Here is a 17,927-nt window from a genome sequence, read left to right as displayed (position 1 = left end):
TTATTTATATGGTTGATTACATTGATAGATTTGCGTATGTTGTACCAGCCCTGCATCTCTGGGATGAAGCCTACTTGATCATAATGGATAATTTTTCTTATGTGTTCTTGGATTCGGTTTGCCAGTATTTTATTGAAGATTTTTGCGTCGATGTTCATGAGTGAGATCGGTCTGTAATTCTCTTTCTTGGTTGGGTCTTTTTGTGGTTTTGGTATCAGGGGAACTGTAGCTTCATAAAAGGAATTTGGCAATGACTCTTCTGATTCTATATTGTGAAATACCTTAAGGAGTATAGGTATTAATTCTTCTTGGAAGTTCTGGTAGAATTCTGCATTGAAACCATCTGGTCCTGGGCTTTTTTTCGAAGGGAGATTTTTGATAACCATTTCTAATTCTTTGCGAGAAACCGGTCTATTTAGATCATTCACCTGGTCTTGGTTTAGCTTTGGTATATGATACTTATTTAAAAAAATGTCCATTTCTTTTGTATTTTCCAGTTTTGTGGCATACAGGCTTTTGTAGTAAGATCTAATGATTCTCTGAATTTCCTCTGTGTCTGTGGTTATGTCCCCCTTTTCATTTCTGATCTTATTTATTTGCATGTTCTCTCTCTGTCGTTTAATTAGTTTGGATAGGGGTTTGTCGATCTTGTTGATTTTCTCCAAGAACCAGCTTTTTGTTTCATTGATTCTTTGGACTGTTTTCTGTGTTTCTATTTTGTTGATTTCAGCCCTCAGTTTTATTATTTCCAGTCTTCTACTTCTCCTGGGCGCGTCTGCTTCTTTTTTTTCTAGAGCTTTCAGGTGTGTTTTTAAGTCCCCAATGTATGCATTCTCCGTTTTCTTTAAGTGGGCACTTAGTGCGATGAACTTTCCTCTTAGCACTGCTTTCATTGTGTCCCATAGGTTTGAGTATGTTGTCCCTTTATTTTCATTAAATTCAAGGAAGACTTTAATTTCTTTCTTGATTTCTTCCTTGACCCAGGTGTGGTTCAGTAGTTGACTGTTCAGTTTCCATGAGTTTGTTGGTTTTTTGAGGGCAGCGTGGTTGTTGCATTCTAACTTTAATCCGTGATGATCTGATAAGACACAGGTGGACACTGATATTTTTTTGTATCTGTGGAGGTTTCCTTTGTTTCCGAGTATGTGGTCAATTTTTGAGAAGGTTCCATGAGCTGCAGAGAAGAAGGTATATTCTTTCCTATTTGGGTGGAATGTTCTATAGATGTCTGTTAAGTCCATTTGCTTCATTACCTCCAATAATTCTCTTTATTCTCTATTAGGTTTCTGTCTGATTGACCTGTCCCTTGGAGAGAGAGGTGTGTTGAAGTCTCCTACTACTTGTGTGTGTGTGGTTTGATGTCTGCCTGAGTTCTAGTAATATTTCTTTTACATAAGTAGGTGCTTTTATATTGGGGGCGTATATATTCAGGATTGAGACGTCCTCCTGAAGAATTGTTCCTCTTATGAGTATAAAGTGACCGTCTCGGTCTCTTCTGATTGATTTTAGTTTGAAGTCAGTTTTGTTAGAAATTAGTATGGCCACACCTGATTTTTTCTTAGGACCATTTGCTTGAAACACCTTTTCCCAACCCTTTACTCTGAGTAGGTGCCTGTCTTTGTGGTTGAGATGTGTTTCTTGCAAACAGCAGAATGTTGGATCCTGTTTTCGTATCCAATCTTTTAGCCTGTGCCTTTTTATAGGTGAATTGAGCCCATTAATATTAAGTGATATTAATGACCAGTGGTTGTTTACTCCGGTTATTCTTATTGCTTTTGGTAGTAGAGATTGTGTGTCTCCTTTCTTTGAGATGTGCTCGTGAAGGGTCATTAGATGCCTGGGTTATTGTAGGCAGTGTTGGCAGTGTTGGATTCCTTGGGTTGTGATTTTCCTTCTATTACTTTCTGTAGGGCTGGATCTGTGGCTACGTATTGTTTAAATTTGTTCTTATCCTGGAATGTCTTGTTTTCTCCGTTGATAGTGAATGATAGCTTGGCTGGGTATAGTAGTTTGGGTTTGCATCCATGGTCTCTTAGCTTCTGCAGAACCTCTATCCAGGACCTTCTGGCTTTCATAGTTTCCATCGAGAAGTCAGGTGTAAGTCTGATCGGTTTACCTTTATAAGTTACTTGCCCTTTTTCTTTTGCAGCTCTTAATATTCTTTCTTTAACCTGTATATTTTGTGTTTTGATTATTATATGGCGAGGAGATGTTTTTCTTTGATCCAGTCTGTTTGGTGTTCTGTATGCTTCTTGAATATTTAAATGAATATCTTTCTTTAAGTTGGGAAAGTTTTCTTCCATAATTTTGTTGAAAAGATTTTCTGGGCCTTTGATCTGTGACTCTTCTCCTTCTTCTATTCCTATTATTCTTAGGTTTGGTTTTTTTATTGTGTCCCATAGTTCCTGAATGTTTTGTGTTGAGAATTTGTTGGCTTTGCTGTTTTCTTTGATCTGTTCGTTTATTTTCTTTATGGTGTCCTCAGCATCTGAGAGTCTTTCTTCTAGCTCTTGTATTCTATTGATTATGCTTGTTTCTGTAGACTCTGCTCGTTGGCCTAGATTTTCCATATCCAGCTGGTCCTCAGTTTGTATTTTCTTCTTTGCCTTCATTTCAGTTTTCAATTCTTGAACTGTTTCCATTACCTGTTTGATGGTTTTTTCTTGGTTTCCCAGGGTATCATGTACATATTTACTCATTTCTTCAAACTTTTTGTTATACTTCTCATCCATTTCTATAAGGGCATTTTTTACATGTTGTTTAAGGGACTCTATTATCTTCATAAAGTCGATTTTTTCCACTTCTTCTGTGTTAGGTTGTTCAAATACTTCTGTTGTAAGATCATTGGGTTCTGATGTTTTCATGTTGTTTTTCGGATTATTGGGTGAGTTCTTGCCTTGGCGCCTGCCCATCTCCTCCTATTGATCCTATCCAATGGATCCTTTAGAAACCGGATCAGGTTTCCCTGCTGGCCAAGGGCTCCGCTTACAAAATGCCCTCACTCTCTTTCGTGGTTCCTGCTGCAGGCCAAGAACCCTCTCACCCCTCCGAAGGATCTTCAGGACAGGACCAGGCTCCCCTTGTGCCAGTGACCTGGCCAACCAAAGGCCTACCTCTTTGATTCAATTGTAGTAGGGCGATCTGCTCTCCTTATTGCACGCCTGTCCCAGCCGCTTGGGTCTGGCCGAGCTCCGCCACGTCTGGCGCCTCCGCCACTGCGCGTCTGTGCATCTGGCGCCGCTGCCGCTGCTCCTCTGTGAGTCTGGCGCCGCCGCCGCTGCGCCTCTGTCAAACAGTTGAATTTTTAAGCAAACTATTTCCAACTATCATGATGAGTTATAGGCTGGTGTTTCTGGAATCTAGAATTTTCAGGGGATCCTGTTATGCAGCAGATTCTCAAACAACAGGTTTTGTGAAGAGTCCAAGTGCCTCTTTTGAACAAGCTCCCAAGTTTCCAGGGACTAAATTTGGACCAAGGTCAGGAAGCAGGAGGCAACCGTTTTTCTCTTTAAAAAGTCTCATTGTCCAGACTTTGGATATTGTGAATCATGTAGACCCTTTGCCTCTAGCTCAGAAAGCCACAGACAGTATACACGGTCGACCTGGGTACAAATAAAAACCTCATGAACACCACACCGAAGTCTGAATACTTGTACCCTTTCCAAGCCTGCAATATTGTTGATGTTTTGATTATTTTTTTCAACTGATTAAATATTGAACCCTATTGTTGGCTTCTACTTCAAACAACTTTCAGACCAGATTACTGGAGAAAGGAAAAACTAACCAATGATATTGTCATAGTTTAGGAGGGTAGTGTGAGAAAGATGAGCTCTGTAGTATCATTACAATCCAGACTTGAAGATATAAGACTTTTCTAGACAAGTAAGTGGGAGGGAAAGCAGAGAAAGAGAGATGAGGAAGAACATCAGTTCGTTTAAAGAAATTAAAACGTCAAGTGTAAATGAGAAAAGGGATCCATTCTTGACCAAGAAACCCAATGAGATGGGAATTTCCCATAGGAATGTTGAAATAGTTTAAAACTTGAATGAGTAGTGGCATCAGGTGAGCATGGTGAGTGAGCACTGGGGAATGCTATTAAGTTCTGCATTTTAGAATTTCAACACTGGACTCGTCTGTTATGAGAGAGAAAGGGAATAGAAATGGCTGAGGCACTACAATAGTAAGGTCAGGACCTTAAAATTGGCTGCAAACTCTTCTGAAATAAGAAGCTTTGTAGAAGCATTTGTAGAAATCATCTGGTTTTGAAACTTCATTGTTGAGAGATGAAATGAACACTGAGTAGTCAGGAAGAGCAGACTTCTAAAGTCAATGCTTTTTATTGTTATAAAGCGCACAGTAGACTGAAAAAAAGGGGAACTAAGGACAAAGGAGCGAGGACTTTAAAAAGCGATCTCTACAAATGTTTAAGGGGCTATTACACATTGCTAATAAGCTAAGGAATAGGCATGCATGCTGTGAGTAACAAGACCATGTAGGTCTTTTGATGTTTCTGGTCATTCCTTAGAGATAGTAATGGGCTGAAATGATGGGGTGTGTTGCTGCAAAAATACACTGCAAACACCTGAAAGGGGAAGAGATCGTTTATTCTGGAGCCAATTATCAGTGACTGTGACCAGGAAACACATATTCAGGATTCCCCAAATACTGTATTATAGTAGGTTAACCACTTAATCAAGTTCTTATAGTAACAGAGCAAAGGAAGTCATTAATTAAAACTCTTTTCAAACACATAGGTAGGTGGGCTACAGCTAAGTGGAGCATTCTTTCTATAGTCCTCAGGTGCAATTTCATGACAGTCTTCACTTTTGAGTTAGTGGAAGTTAGGTGTCTGCTCATGTATTCCACATGATTACCCACTAGTTACCTATTAACTCACCCAAAACAGAAGGAAATAAATGGCAATTCACAGGGACAAGAGTTCCCAAGATACCTTTCATCCCTCCGAAAACACAGCATTCTAACCATCACACTGGCATTGACATCTTCTTCATCATTTTACTTGCCCTGATAAAATGTCCAATGTAGGTGTAGCTTCTTTGGGGGAAAAGTAACTCATAGACATTACACAAAAATACCATAATCAAAAATATATATAAAAATATCAAGTACAAAATTAACATATTTCTTAATTTTTTGTAGATCTCTCTTTGAATCTCTCTCTACTTCCTGCCTCATGCAATGTCACCACTTCCCAGTCATGTGGCTTGTTGATTCCAAGATGTGCTTAACTGAATTGCTAAGGGGAACTTAAGATTTACAGAACACCTGCTACTCACAAGACACTTCTTAAAAGTTTATTCAACAGAGTAATCAATGGTGAATTTTATCACTGCTTAACATATTAAGAAAGATGGGAAAACCTGACCTATCCAGCAATACTATAAAATGGACACCAAGTTTGCCATAAACTGTAGGTTATAAATACAATTCCAGAGGAATTTTTACTCTTTCTCAATGGGGAAATTCTAGTTTTCCTACCAGTTAATATAAAAGAGATTTTTCTCCAGCTTTGATCATCAAATACAAACAAATTACATAAAACTTAGGTAGACATTATGAGATTGTTTGCTCGTTCTGTTATTTTGAAATAGAGCCTTGCTCTGTAGGCCTGACTAGATTAGTACACACTGAACCATGTAATTTAAGCTAGCCATAAACATGGGGGAGTTCTCAAACTTTAGCCTCCTAAATGCTTAGGGTTACAGGCATGAGCAACCATGCCATGAACAATTTAACTGATTTTAATGATGAACAGAAAGGCATCATTGTTTTATTAAAGAAAGTTGTCAAGAGTAGCAAATACATGTATAGAAAATAAGAGAGTTCTTTATCTCTTTGATGTGTGTGTGCACACACGTGCATGCTCATGCTTAGCATTCGAAGGACAGATGACTAACTTTCTCATCCAATGAATAGAGATGTTATGTAGAATATAATATAGTAGAAACTATGACAGTGTCTTCGTGATGTTGGATGTGATTAATCCTATTTCCTCCAATTTTCACATTATAATAAAACCAATTTTTATCATCCATACTTAATACAATCGCCACTAAACATTCCTAATGAAAGCTATTAGTGTAAATTTGGTAGCATTTACAATCAAACACATCCTGGGTGCAAGCAGATAACTAGCATTGTGTCTTTTCTATCATATATTTATTATAATTATCTTTATCAAAACTTTTAACCCTGGGTCTTTAAGATGACAAAGTGAGTAAAGATGGTGACTGCCAACACTGATGACCTGAGTTCCATCCCCAAGCACCACAGGGTAGAAGAAGAGAATTGACTCCCATAGGTGGCCCCATCCTCCCAACACATATTGTGGTACACACACAAACACACACACACACACACACACACACAAATGTTTTTACAGAGGATTCAAAATGCCCTTTAATCCCAATTGTCTTAGTCCTCATATGGAAATCAGTACAAGTTTGTCAAAGAAATTGCATGAATGGTTTCTTGAAATTTTTAACATACAGAAATCACTTAGTAAGTATTGAAGAATCTGTAATTTTCTTGAAAATTACCTTTTGTTTTTAAATAAAGTCAAACCAGATGGTAAATATTGATACCTCTGGCTATGTAGTAGGAAATGAGCTTACTGTTTATATCCAGAAAACAGTGTTTGTCCACAAAATAGAATTGCTTGAAGAAAATTCAAAACAACACATATCTGAAACTTCTTGAGATATTTTTCTGTACCAGCACTCCTTTTATCATGTTCCTCTTCTAAGATTTCACCAAGCACTTCTTAATATTTGTGCACTTAACAAAACAACACTATTCATAATATTATTAAGTCTACAAATCTAATGGAGTCAGAGCTTAAAAGTTATCTTTTATAATTTAATCAATGTTTACCCACGGTAAGAAATGTTAATTAATGTTTCAAATAAATGTTAGATGAAGATGAGTGAATTACTTATTTCCATTCTTGTTATTTTTAAATTCTTGCATTTCTGCAGATCTTTGCTTACTTTAAATTGGACCTACACTTATCTGCTAATTGATTTTAAGAAAACACATCATGTTCTCCTGGATATAAAAGAACAAATGGTTGTCTTTATTCTACTATATTTTTGACAATTATTTTAAATTTGTATTTGAGTACTTGATGTGCTAACATTTAAGTGGAACATAACTTTCTTACATTATTTGTTCCTTGTTCTTTCTTTTAATTAATATTCATGCTGATAATTCTGGCACTTCTCCTGTCTTTTAAAGGAAAGCCACATTTTTAGTTTGTAAACAGATCGTTATTATTGTATAGCAGTTATTACTGATTCTAAACAGAAAGTAATAAAATGTATTTTCATTATGGAACCCTCATATTACAGATATTTTTCAGATTTATGAAGACAGACTAAAAATATTTAAAAATTTTTTGAAACTCAAATATAATTTCATCATTGCACTCTCTCTTCCCTCCCTCCAACTACTCCCACCCACTTCTCTTAAATTCCTGACATAATTTTCAATTGTTATTGCTCTCTCTTGCTCTCTTTTTATACATATATATCATATTGTATAATGTATGCACATATACATATGAAGATAGATATGTGTACTTACAATGTGTAAACACAGCATGTTTAGTCTCTCTAGTTTTACTTATACATATTATTGATTTCAAGACTCACCAATTTGTATTAGATAAACAATCAAGAAACCTATCCCTTGAGAAGATTAATTCTCCTTCTCTCAGCATTCCTTAGTTGCCTGCAAGGATAGAGTCTTGTGGTATTTGTTTCGGGGTAAAGTAGGGTGTTGTGAGAATTCCCTCTTTTATGTTAGCATATCTTTAGGTGTTTTACCTTTCTGAGTCTTGTTTAGGCAGCCATATTGTTGAAGAGTCATGGTTGCAGCAAAATATATTTTAAAGTGATTATAGTTTTAGGAAAATGTTTACTTCAAAACATATAACTGAAAAGAAAGATCATGGAAGGCACTATGAGACTAATGTGAGATGAAAAATTAGAAGGTTAGCTTGTAGGGCAACTGTGTGGAAGAAGAGATTTTGAGCTTAAAATTGAAGGACAGAATTGAACTAGGAATGTGGAGAGGCCAGAAGAAAGAGTATTATTGGAGAAGTGTATCTAAGTAGGAGCTCATGAAAGATTTTGGGAGTCAATGACCATTGAAGAGAACAGAGCTGATGACTCCTGTGAACTTGCTGCATGATTTAACTAAGAGGAATAAAGGTAAAATAGGTAAAGTGAGAGATATCAAGATGTTGATTAGGGGAAGATCACAATATGGGTAGGCACTCCCACAAAGGGAAACTCCTAGACGTGCATAGTTACACAGAAAGAGATTTCTCATCTGTATCTCGTAGTTTTGACACTTTGGTAGATACAGGGAGGGCTCTGTAATACTTACACTTGTAACAGATTGGCCTGGGTAGCAGGTAGTTACCTCGCAAGGGTTGTTTTCAGGTGTTTGGCATTGGCATGGTCAAAGTTTTTTGCATGGCACAAGTTTTAGAAACCGAGTCTATCAACTGCCTTATTTTCTATCTAGATCACCTTTTCCTTTTGTGTGTCTGTGGTGATAGGGATTGAATTCAAGGCCTTGCACAAACTATGCAAATGGTCTACAACTGAGTTGTACCTGCAGCCTACTAAACTGGGTTTTTCTTTTCTCACTATTCACCAGTTCAGGGAACTGATTTATATTTTAGGTTTCCCTATTGAGCAAACAAAAGTGAAGTAATTAATAAGAATTTTATGTAATTTCCATGTATCCTTCATTATAATTGATTGACCTGTTCTCAGACAAATTACTTCAGTGTTATTGCCAACATCTAACATTGAATTTTGGCATTTAAAAATATTTAATTTCTTTTCCATAGTACACTGACTTTGAGTTACTGTGGCAGAGCTGTAGGTGAGGGACAGGATATTAACTAAATTAGAGAAAGGGAAAATGATAGCCGGGCTCTCTAAAGCCTTCAGAGGAAGGTCAATGACCATTCGGACAGCAATCATTGGCAAACACAGATCTAGCAACTCTGCCTTCAATATACTTTATTATATCCATGCCATAGAGAAAGTAAAGGATTCAGTTTATGGTATTTAAAAAATTGTATGAATCCAAGTTTGTTAATTTGACTGCTCACATCAATAGGCAACACATTAAGTTGTGTTAGAACTAAAAAAGATGTAACCTACTTTTGAGAAAAGCAAAAACTTCCAATTACCATATAAAAACATCCCTGCCACAGAGAAAGTATACTGTTTATTGCTCTGAATTATTCAGAAGTTTTCACACAATTTGTTGTAAACATAAGACAAAAAGAAGATTCCAGAACTATTATTTAAGTGCTTTTGATTGAACTGTATTTTTCCTTCCCTTTGTGTCTGTGAAGATTACAGTAAAGAATGGGTAGAATAATATGTCAGGATGATACTTAGATAGTAATGCAAGGATACACTTGAATAATGCTGAAGCAGTTACACGGAACTATTATATTTTCAGCAGTATCAGAAATTAACGGGGTTGCAAAGAGGGGGTCACCATGATCTCTGGCCTCTCAAGGTTCTCAGGATTTTTTTCTAAGATAAGACAACTAATAAGAATCAAACAAAAGAACAGTGTGCCATAAATATTTAGATTGTGCATATAAAAAGTCATTGAAGCCCACAGTTCAGCTAAAGTTCCTTTAGAAAATACTCCTATAAATTAGCCTGTAACAACTCCCTATTTTGCATTACTTCTTTCAACTCAGTAGGCATCTATTTTCGATGTGCCATTCAAGCTCTTTGTGTAGGTCACTTAGACATGGTAGGCACTATGTTGATTTTCCTACTTGATCAAAGACATTTTTGAGACAGTCTGACTGTATAGACCAGGCTGCCCTAGAAGTCACAAAGCTCTGTTTACTTTTGCGGGGATTAAAGACATATGTCATTACATTAATGTTGTAGAATATTTTATCACATTATGAATCTCAAGATTGTGTTATTTACTGGAAAAACTTGTTTCTAGTTGTGGTATATAGCATGCATAATAAAAACCCAGAGTCAGGTATTGGGTTCAACCTAAATATCAGAACAGTGAAAGCAACCAAACCACTAGATATCTCCTACCACTTTAAAATCTTCAGACTGAACTAAAGTAAGTTCTTGTCTCATCCGGCCTTATATTCCTCTCTAGTGCTGGGAATAAAGGTGTGCACCACCACCACCCAGCTTCTATGACTACCTGGTGTGGCTGCTGGGATTAAAGGTATCTACAACCCCTGCCTGACCTATATGGATGACTGGTGTGGTTGCTTTGCACTGACCATCAGGCAAGCTTTATTTATTAAAATACAAATAAAATATCACTACATTTCACTTTTGGTCTAAAATAAAAAAAGACTATACCTAACATAAGAAAAACTATACTCAATAAGTATAATAACTATATACAGGCAATAAATACATTACCAATAGCTAGTCCATTTGCATTTGATAAATTCAGAGAAAATACGCCATAGCTATCCTATTTTGGTGAGTCCAAAATCTTGTAACTAATTTGCTTCATGCTATTATAACTTGATTTCTACATCTGGTAAAAGAGAAAAACTATAACTATAAATATCTAGTCTTTAACTACCTCAGGGACCGAAGAAGGAAATAATAATAACTGAGTAAGCAGGAAGTACCTCCAAGCAATTTCCAAAATAATGTGAGAAATGAAAGAAACAGCTGACTGCCTAGGCAGTCACCCAAAGTTCCTCTGCAATGTTGGGGCATCCATCTTTGGCCTACAGTACTAGAATATCTGACAGACTTTTCTATGAAGCAGGGTTTTTCAAGGATTCTCCCACCTTATCTTGGCAAGGTTTGGCAGTCCCTTTCTTTTGTGTTCTGCTTGTCCCATTGATACAGCATACTTTCAGTAGTTGTGGCAAGGACATTTTCTTCCCAGTGCCTTACATTTGCCACAAAGAAAGTAAACTCCATGTGGAGTTTCTATGATGACCATCATCTTCTCTGAAGGAGATTGTTGCAGCCAGGAGCAGACATGAATCATTGTCATAAAAAAGGACCAAAATAACCAATGTTATTAAAACATCTTAAATGTCATATTATGTCAGTCTATGATGGAGGAAGGTCATTGGTTAATTAATAAAGAAACTGCTAGGCCCTAGTAGGTTAGATCATAGGAGGGTGGAGTAAACCGAACAGAATGCTGGGAAGAAGGGAAGTGAGCTGAGACGACATGTATCTGCTCCCCAGGGCAAACGCAATGAAGCAAGCTGCCAGGTCAGACATGCTGGCTGAATCTTTCCTGGTAAGACTGGTGCTACACAGATTATTAGATATGGGTTAAGGCAAGATTTAAGAATTAGCCATTAAGAGGCTGGAACTAATGGGCCAAGCAGTGTTGGGCACCATTCTGTTCAAGGTGCTGAGGGCTGCGTTCCTGCTACCCAGCTCCCAGCCGCCTGACTAGCTTATGCCCTGAAATAATTACACAGAAACTGTATTCTTTTAAACACTGCTTGGACCATTGGATGACGTAAAACTACCCGCTCAACCTCTTGGGAATGTGGGCATCATAATCTTAATTTTACTTCCTGCTATCTGGGTGGTGACAGTATCTTTAGGGGATCCTGAAACGAAAATTTGGGTTAAGTATCAAGTTCTGGAAGAGGTGGCTGTATAATTTATTGTCCAGTCTCTGTATAATGGGAAAGTGCAGGACTGGTCTCAAGTTCTGGCTACAGTAGTCTGTTAGGCTATATCATCTCAGCTAGTCACCTCAAAATTGTTCTGAGCAATTTGCAGTCTATATCATGTACATGAAGCTAAATAAAACCTTTTTCTAAAATTAGTACTCTATATGACCATTAACATCATGACAAAATACTCACACACTCATATATATATATATATATATATATATATATATGCTAATCTTATAAGATTTATAAGATTAAATGGCCCTACATTGGGTGTCAATGGTAGTATGATTTGTAAGAACCCAGAGTAAGACATTGGGGTTCAACTTAAAGATCAGAAAAGCAAAAGCAGCCAAGCCACTAGAAAGCTATTACCGCTTTAATATCTCCAGACTGAAAGATGGGAAGTTCCTGTCTCATTCAAACATTATATTCCCCTCTGGTGCTGGGATTAAAGGTGTGCACCCCCACCGCCCAGCCTCTATGAATAACTAGTATAATTTCTAAGATGTAAAGTATTCACAACCTGGCCTGTATGGCTGCCTAGTGTGGCTTCTTTGCACTGACCTTCATGTAAGCTGTATTTACTAAAATACAAATAAAATATCACTACAGTGGTGTGAATCAGCCCTTGCACACGCTTTTGATCCAAGAGCTTTCTGCTTAAATATTGTAAACAGGATTAAATAAGGTCAACTATAGGACAAGAGGTGGAGCATCAGCCAGTTGCCAGGAAGTGAACAAGAAAATCATAGAGAGTAAGAGGAAGTCCGGAGGATGGATAGAGAGATGCACAGGAAGTAGAAGAGAGGGACATTCAGCTTCAAGTTTTTTTTTTTGTTTTGTTTTTTTTTTTTTTAGTTTGAGATATCAGATAAGAAATAGAGTTTTGGATAGATATCAGTGCATGGAGAAAGGTCAACTGTGTGCTTTCTCTGCCTCTCTCAGCTAGAAGGCATTTACCCTAGCATATGACTTGAGGGTTTTACTGGTAAAAATCAAATGTTCACATTTAGTCAAAAACAACACTTGGTTTTCTATTTTGCCTTTAATTTGCCACTGTTCTATCACTTCAGACTAGAAAATGTCATCTTATGGGTCATACATGAGCTTATGAATTTTTATTTCTGAAGAATAGCTATTTTCATACTCATGTATTGAGTAATGCAAATTCTAAAATTGTTTTTGTTGTTCTTATTTCCTTAAAATTTTAGTGTCTATGAATTAAAAATGACATGCAGTGGGTTTTTGATCCTACTGCACGTACTGGCTTTGTGGGAGCCTAGGCAGTTTGGATGCTCACCTTAGGAGACCTGGATATAGGTGGGCAGTCCTTGGGCTTCCCACAGTTCAGGGAACCCTGATTGCTCTTCGAGCAGATGAGGGAGGGGGACTTGGTCGGGGGAGGGGGAGGGAAATGGGAAGCGGTTGTGGGGACGAGGCAGAAATCCTTAATAAATTAATAAATTTAAAAAAATAAATAAATAAATAAAAAAAATAAATAAAAAAAAAATGACATAATCCTCAATTTGTGTTTAGAAAACAGACTCATAGAGTAGAGAACATAAAAGTAACATTTCACACTGACTACACTGATAAAAATTTTAAAGTTTAAAAGAATCAAGCATTTACAAGAATATGAACCAAATGAATCTATTATAAATTGTTGGCAGAAATACAAAACCATACAAATACTTGGAAAAATGTTGGCATTATCTCCTAAAATTAGATATTCATAGTGCATAATTTTAAATAACAAATTAATTATAGCAAGAGAGTAATGGGTGGCGCAATGATAATAGTGACTCACACACTAAGGGTTATAATTAATCCCATTGTGTGCACTGAGTCCAGACTCTTAGAATTCAGGTGGCTGAGTACCCAATAGTGGGCATTCAGTCTGGCAAAAGTCCAGGGGCATTGGGTAGGTGTATTTTTTTTTGATATAGTATTCTTTTAGTGTTATCTTTGTTTTATAAAATTTTACCAGTGAATAGTTGCTAACCTAATAAAACAAAACATGGGGGAAGAAATAATGATTATTTGCCAGAGGTATATCCAAGTAGCAGTTTTTCAGTTATAGCCAGGAGGGGGAAAATGGGAGATGTATCAAAGACCTTGTGTTCTGGTTTTGTACACTTGAGGGGAAATGTGGTCCATCCAGGTACACAGGAAAGATGTAACATTGTCCTTAATACAATTCAAATATAATGATCCATGTACTTATTTTGTTTTGTATTTTTTTTTCAAGACATGGTTTCTCTGTGTAGCTTTGGAGCCTGTCCTGAAACTCACCCTGTAGACCAGGCTGGCCTTGATCTCACAGAAATCTGCCTGTTTCTGCTTCCCGAGTGCTGAGAATAATGGCATGTGCCACCACCACCCAGCCATGATCCATGTTCTTTTCTAGGAAACATTATACAGTTGTAAGTTGTCACCCCACATTTAAATCAACAAAACCAACATAGTACAAAACAACTTCGTTTTCTGAGAGGAGAATTATAAAAGGAGTATAAATATGTAGAATTATTAACTACAGATATTCCCTGGTGTACAACAGGATGCACTAGTTAAGAGTCCATGCTATTCTTCCAAGGGACTGAATCAGGTAGGTAACTCACAACTCCAGCTCCAAGAGATATGTAACCATCTTCTGGCCTATGGAAGAACTTTCACACAGAGAGATTAAAAATGACATTTTTTTATTAAAAAAAGAAGGTCCATAAGTTTTAAAATAAATGTTTCACACATAGTAATTTAAAAAAGAGAGATGTCCTTAAGAAGTAGACAGGTGTCTAAGCATGACAGACTTGAGCATCCAAGGTTGCATGCTGCACTGGATCTTGTACATTTTCCCTGTAATTGTCACAACAGTTTCATTCAACATATAGAGAAACAGAGGCCAGGAAGCGTTGAGCAAGTTTTCTAAGGTACTACAAAGTGACTGTGCTGCAGCTTTGGACTTAGACTCAACTAAATCTCAACTCCTATTTCTTTCCTCTGAGGTAGACCCTAATTGGTAAATCACCCTGCTGAGTGAAAGCACCATTAGTTTCTGAGTTCTTTCCAGTTTCTTATTCACCCCTTCCTCCTAGCTGCTTCTGCTGCAGAGAGTACGTGACCCCATCAATAGCTTTACTGTCTGTAGCACTGGTAAGTGACCCATTGGTCTTTCCCATGACCAATTGGGCATCGAACAGTGTGAAAGCAAAGCCCTCCAAAATCTGGGAGAGTCACACTGTGGACTCCTCCTGCATGCTGGTGGGTACAACATGTTCCTTACAACTATGAGGTAATGAAAGGCAGGCAGCTCCATGACCCCTACCCTTAAGTAAAAGTAGTGATGTCCATAACAGGTTAATAGCGAGTATTCAGTGTTATCCTTGCTAGGGCATCATTTTAAGCCTTGCTAGCTGTGCAGCTTTTAGCAATTTACATTATCCCCTTTAATATTCAGATTTGAAGTCCATAAAGATGTTTGATTTTACTGGAATGACCAAAGGTTCTCATTGAGACTTCATGAAAGCATATTTAATTTTTTTGGCAAAAAAATGTCCATTAAAAGTTGTTGAGAAAGGACAACACATGATTTTCTTCCTTTGACACGTTGAAATGAGACATCAATTGTCCTTAGAGACTTGATTCTCTTGAATTTTGTTTGCTCCGTGCTCTTATTAGACTTCTGACAAAATAGCCTTCTCTAGTTTCTTCACCACCTGTATATGATGTAGAAAATTAGATGTAGAGAAGTCTTTTTTCCAAGTCTTACTTCAATGTTCATTGTGATGTGGGATTTCCCTCTGTATGCTGTGATTACCACTGATTAATAAAGAAACTTCTTTGGACCTATAACAAGGTATAACTTAGTTAGGCAGGGAAAACTAAACTGAATGCAGGGAGAAAGGAGGCAGAGTCAGGAGAAGCCATGAAGCCTCCACTAAAGACAGATATGCTGAAACTTTGCTGATAGGCCATGACTTCGTGGTGATACAGAAAAATTAAGATGTAAGAGTTAGCTAATAAAAAGCTAGAGCTAATGGGCCAATCAGTGTTTTAATGAAAAGAAATCCTCTAGAGTCTTTCATGGAGTTGAAGAATATATAGTTAGAGTTAGTTTTCCTTAGTTATGATAAAAGATAGATATAAATATTATAACTGTAATCTTGTTTAATACCTGTTTTGATACATGTAATTTTACTATGTTAAAGTTAAAGCCTTCCTTTTTTTTTATTTAAACAGAAAAGGGGAGGTGATGTGGGATTCCCTCCTGTATGCTGTGAATATCATGGTTACTAAAGGAACTACTTTGAGCCTATATCAGAGCTATAGGTAACAGAGCTAGGTGGGGAAAACTAAACTGAATGCTGAGGGAAAGAAGGGCAGAGTCAGGAGATGCCATGTAGTCCAGCTGGAGATAGACGCCAGAACTTTTTCTGGTAAGCCAGAGTCTCTTGGTGATACACAGATTAATAGAAATGGGTTAAATAATATAGATTCTATGTGATTATTTTAGGGCTGAGCAGTCAGAAACCAATAGGAGGCCCCTCCTACAGCACCGTTACTAGCCTCTTTATAATTTTAAGATATGTTTAAATATTCAAATCTCTGCTATAATCTCATTCTACCACATAGTGAGTAGTAGGAGATTCTTTAAGAACAAATTTATCTTCACATACAAGTTAGAACCCACTGTTTCACAAACAGCAGTCTCTTTCAGAAAATATAAGCTCAATGAACAATTACTGATGAGTAAATTCATATAATTTATCTGCAAAAGCAAATATTGGTTATTGTAAGCAGAACTGGAAAGAAGCAATATTGAGTGCCATAATTTTGGGATTATATAAAATGAAATGATTTTGAATCTAGTAAAAGCTGGTTGATAGTGGCACACACCTTTAATCCCAGAAGGCAGAGGCAAGCAAATCTCTGATTGTGAGGCCAACCTGGTCTACAAAGTGAGGTCCAGGACAACCAGGGCTACAAGGAGAAACCCTGTCTCAGAAAAGAAAAAAAAAGAATTTAGTAAATATAACTTTGTGAAATCAATGGTAAGTTCTATAAGCAAAATAAATACACCAAAGATGGATGCTAAAAAGAAATTCACACTAGCTCAGAAGTGAGTATAATAAAGGGTTATTTATTTAGGGGTAGAATCACAAATCATAGTCCTGTGCTCTAATAGGGAACAGCAACCAAATCCGGCAGCTGGAAGAGAAAGCCAAGGCATGCATTGCATTGGCATATATAAGAGGCCACACCCAAGTGGGCAGGTAACTTAAAGGCTACTGGCTATAGAAATTCCTACAGCAATACAACGAAGAAAGATCACACAATTTTTTTATTGATTTAAAGAGTAGCCATATCTTTCTAGAAAGTGATTTTAAAGTAAAAGCCTACACCATAAAGAAATAGGGATCAGGATCTTTGGATCCTGTTTGTTTTCTGATAATTAGGTCAGCATTGTTAAAGGATGTGCACAACTTGAAACTCATTATAAACTTACTCTCTGGGGAACAATGAAGGTGATATATATCACTGCAAAATACATACCTATGATAAAATTTAAATCCTTAGTAATAGCTATATAAGCTTAATTAAGATAATGGTCAATTTCCCTAATAGATGACTATAACCTAGGATTGATTTTCTAATCAGCAATTTAGAGTATATTTTTAAAAAATATAGTGTTCTTTAGACTCTCGTGTTTATTATTGTTAGAGAACCAAGAAAATATTACACTTTGATGTTTGTGACTGATATGAAGTATGAGGACATATGCTGTTCCTTATATAAATTTCAAAGATTTGGTCCCTTTGAAAATAAAAGTAAATATCATCTTCCTTAAAAATATAAGACGATAGAGTGCTCACCTTATCCACTTATCCAGTGAAGAAATTGTGTTCAAATACAGTTTTATTCTTTGCCCTTTACTTGTTTAATTGTGTTTTAAGAGTTATTTTAATGCCCCTCTCCCACCACACTTGTAACAGGATGCAGGAAGTCAGGCGTTTCAATAGATTTTAATTTCTTAAAGTCATACTATCTTGAGAATTTTCATAGAGGTCCATGTGGATAGGTGAGTCTCTGTCATGCATTTTTATCTAAGGGAAGCACACTGTTTCCCATGTAATTATTTTTGACTCCTTATTCTTTCCTGATGGACTACTTTTGATTCATTTGGAACTTTGTGATTGAAAAAGAATGATAATTTAGATAATTT

The 17,927-nt window shown here is 36.7% G+C and overlaps 1 protein-coding gene and 1 non-coding gene across 2 annotated transcripts in view; both read left to right on the top strand.

Moving 5' to 3' along the window:
• Positions 1–17,927, top strand: part of LOC121441141 (5-hydroxytryptamine receptor 2C-like) — a 242,323-nt gene that overhangs the window by 22,848 nt on the left and 201,548 nt on the right. The gene's annotated exons all lie outside the window — the stretch shown is intronic.
• Positions 14,850–14,977, top strand: LOC121441166. Its single transcript, XR_005973433.1, has one exon. It is a non-coding gene; the product is annotated as a small nucleolar RNA SNORA35 (small nucleolar RNA).

The sequence above is a fragment of the Microtus oregoni genome, unplaced genomic scaffold (genome assembly GCF_018167655.1).
Source record: "Microtus oregoni isolate MIOR12 unplaced genomic scaffold, Mior012 000073F_ref0000255, whole genome shotgun sequence".
NCBI classification, from domain to species: domain Eukaryota; kingdom Metazoa; phylum Chordata; class Mammalia; order Rodentia; family Cricetidae; genus Microtus; species Microtus oregoni.
The sequence above is the reverse complement of the archived record's forward strand: the minus strand, read 5'-3'. Positions and strand labels throughout refer to the sequence as shown.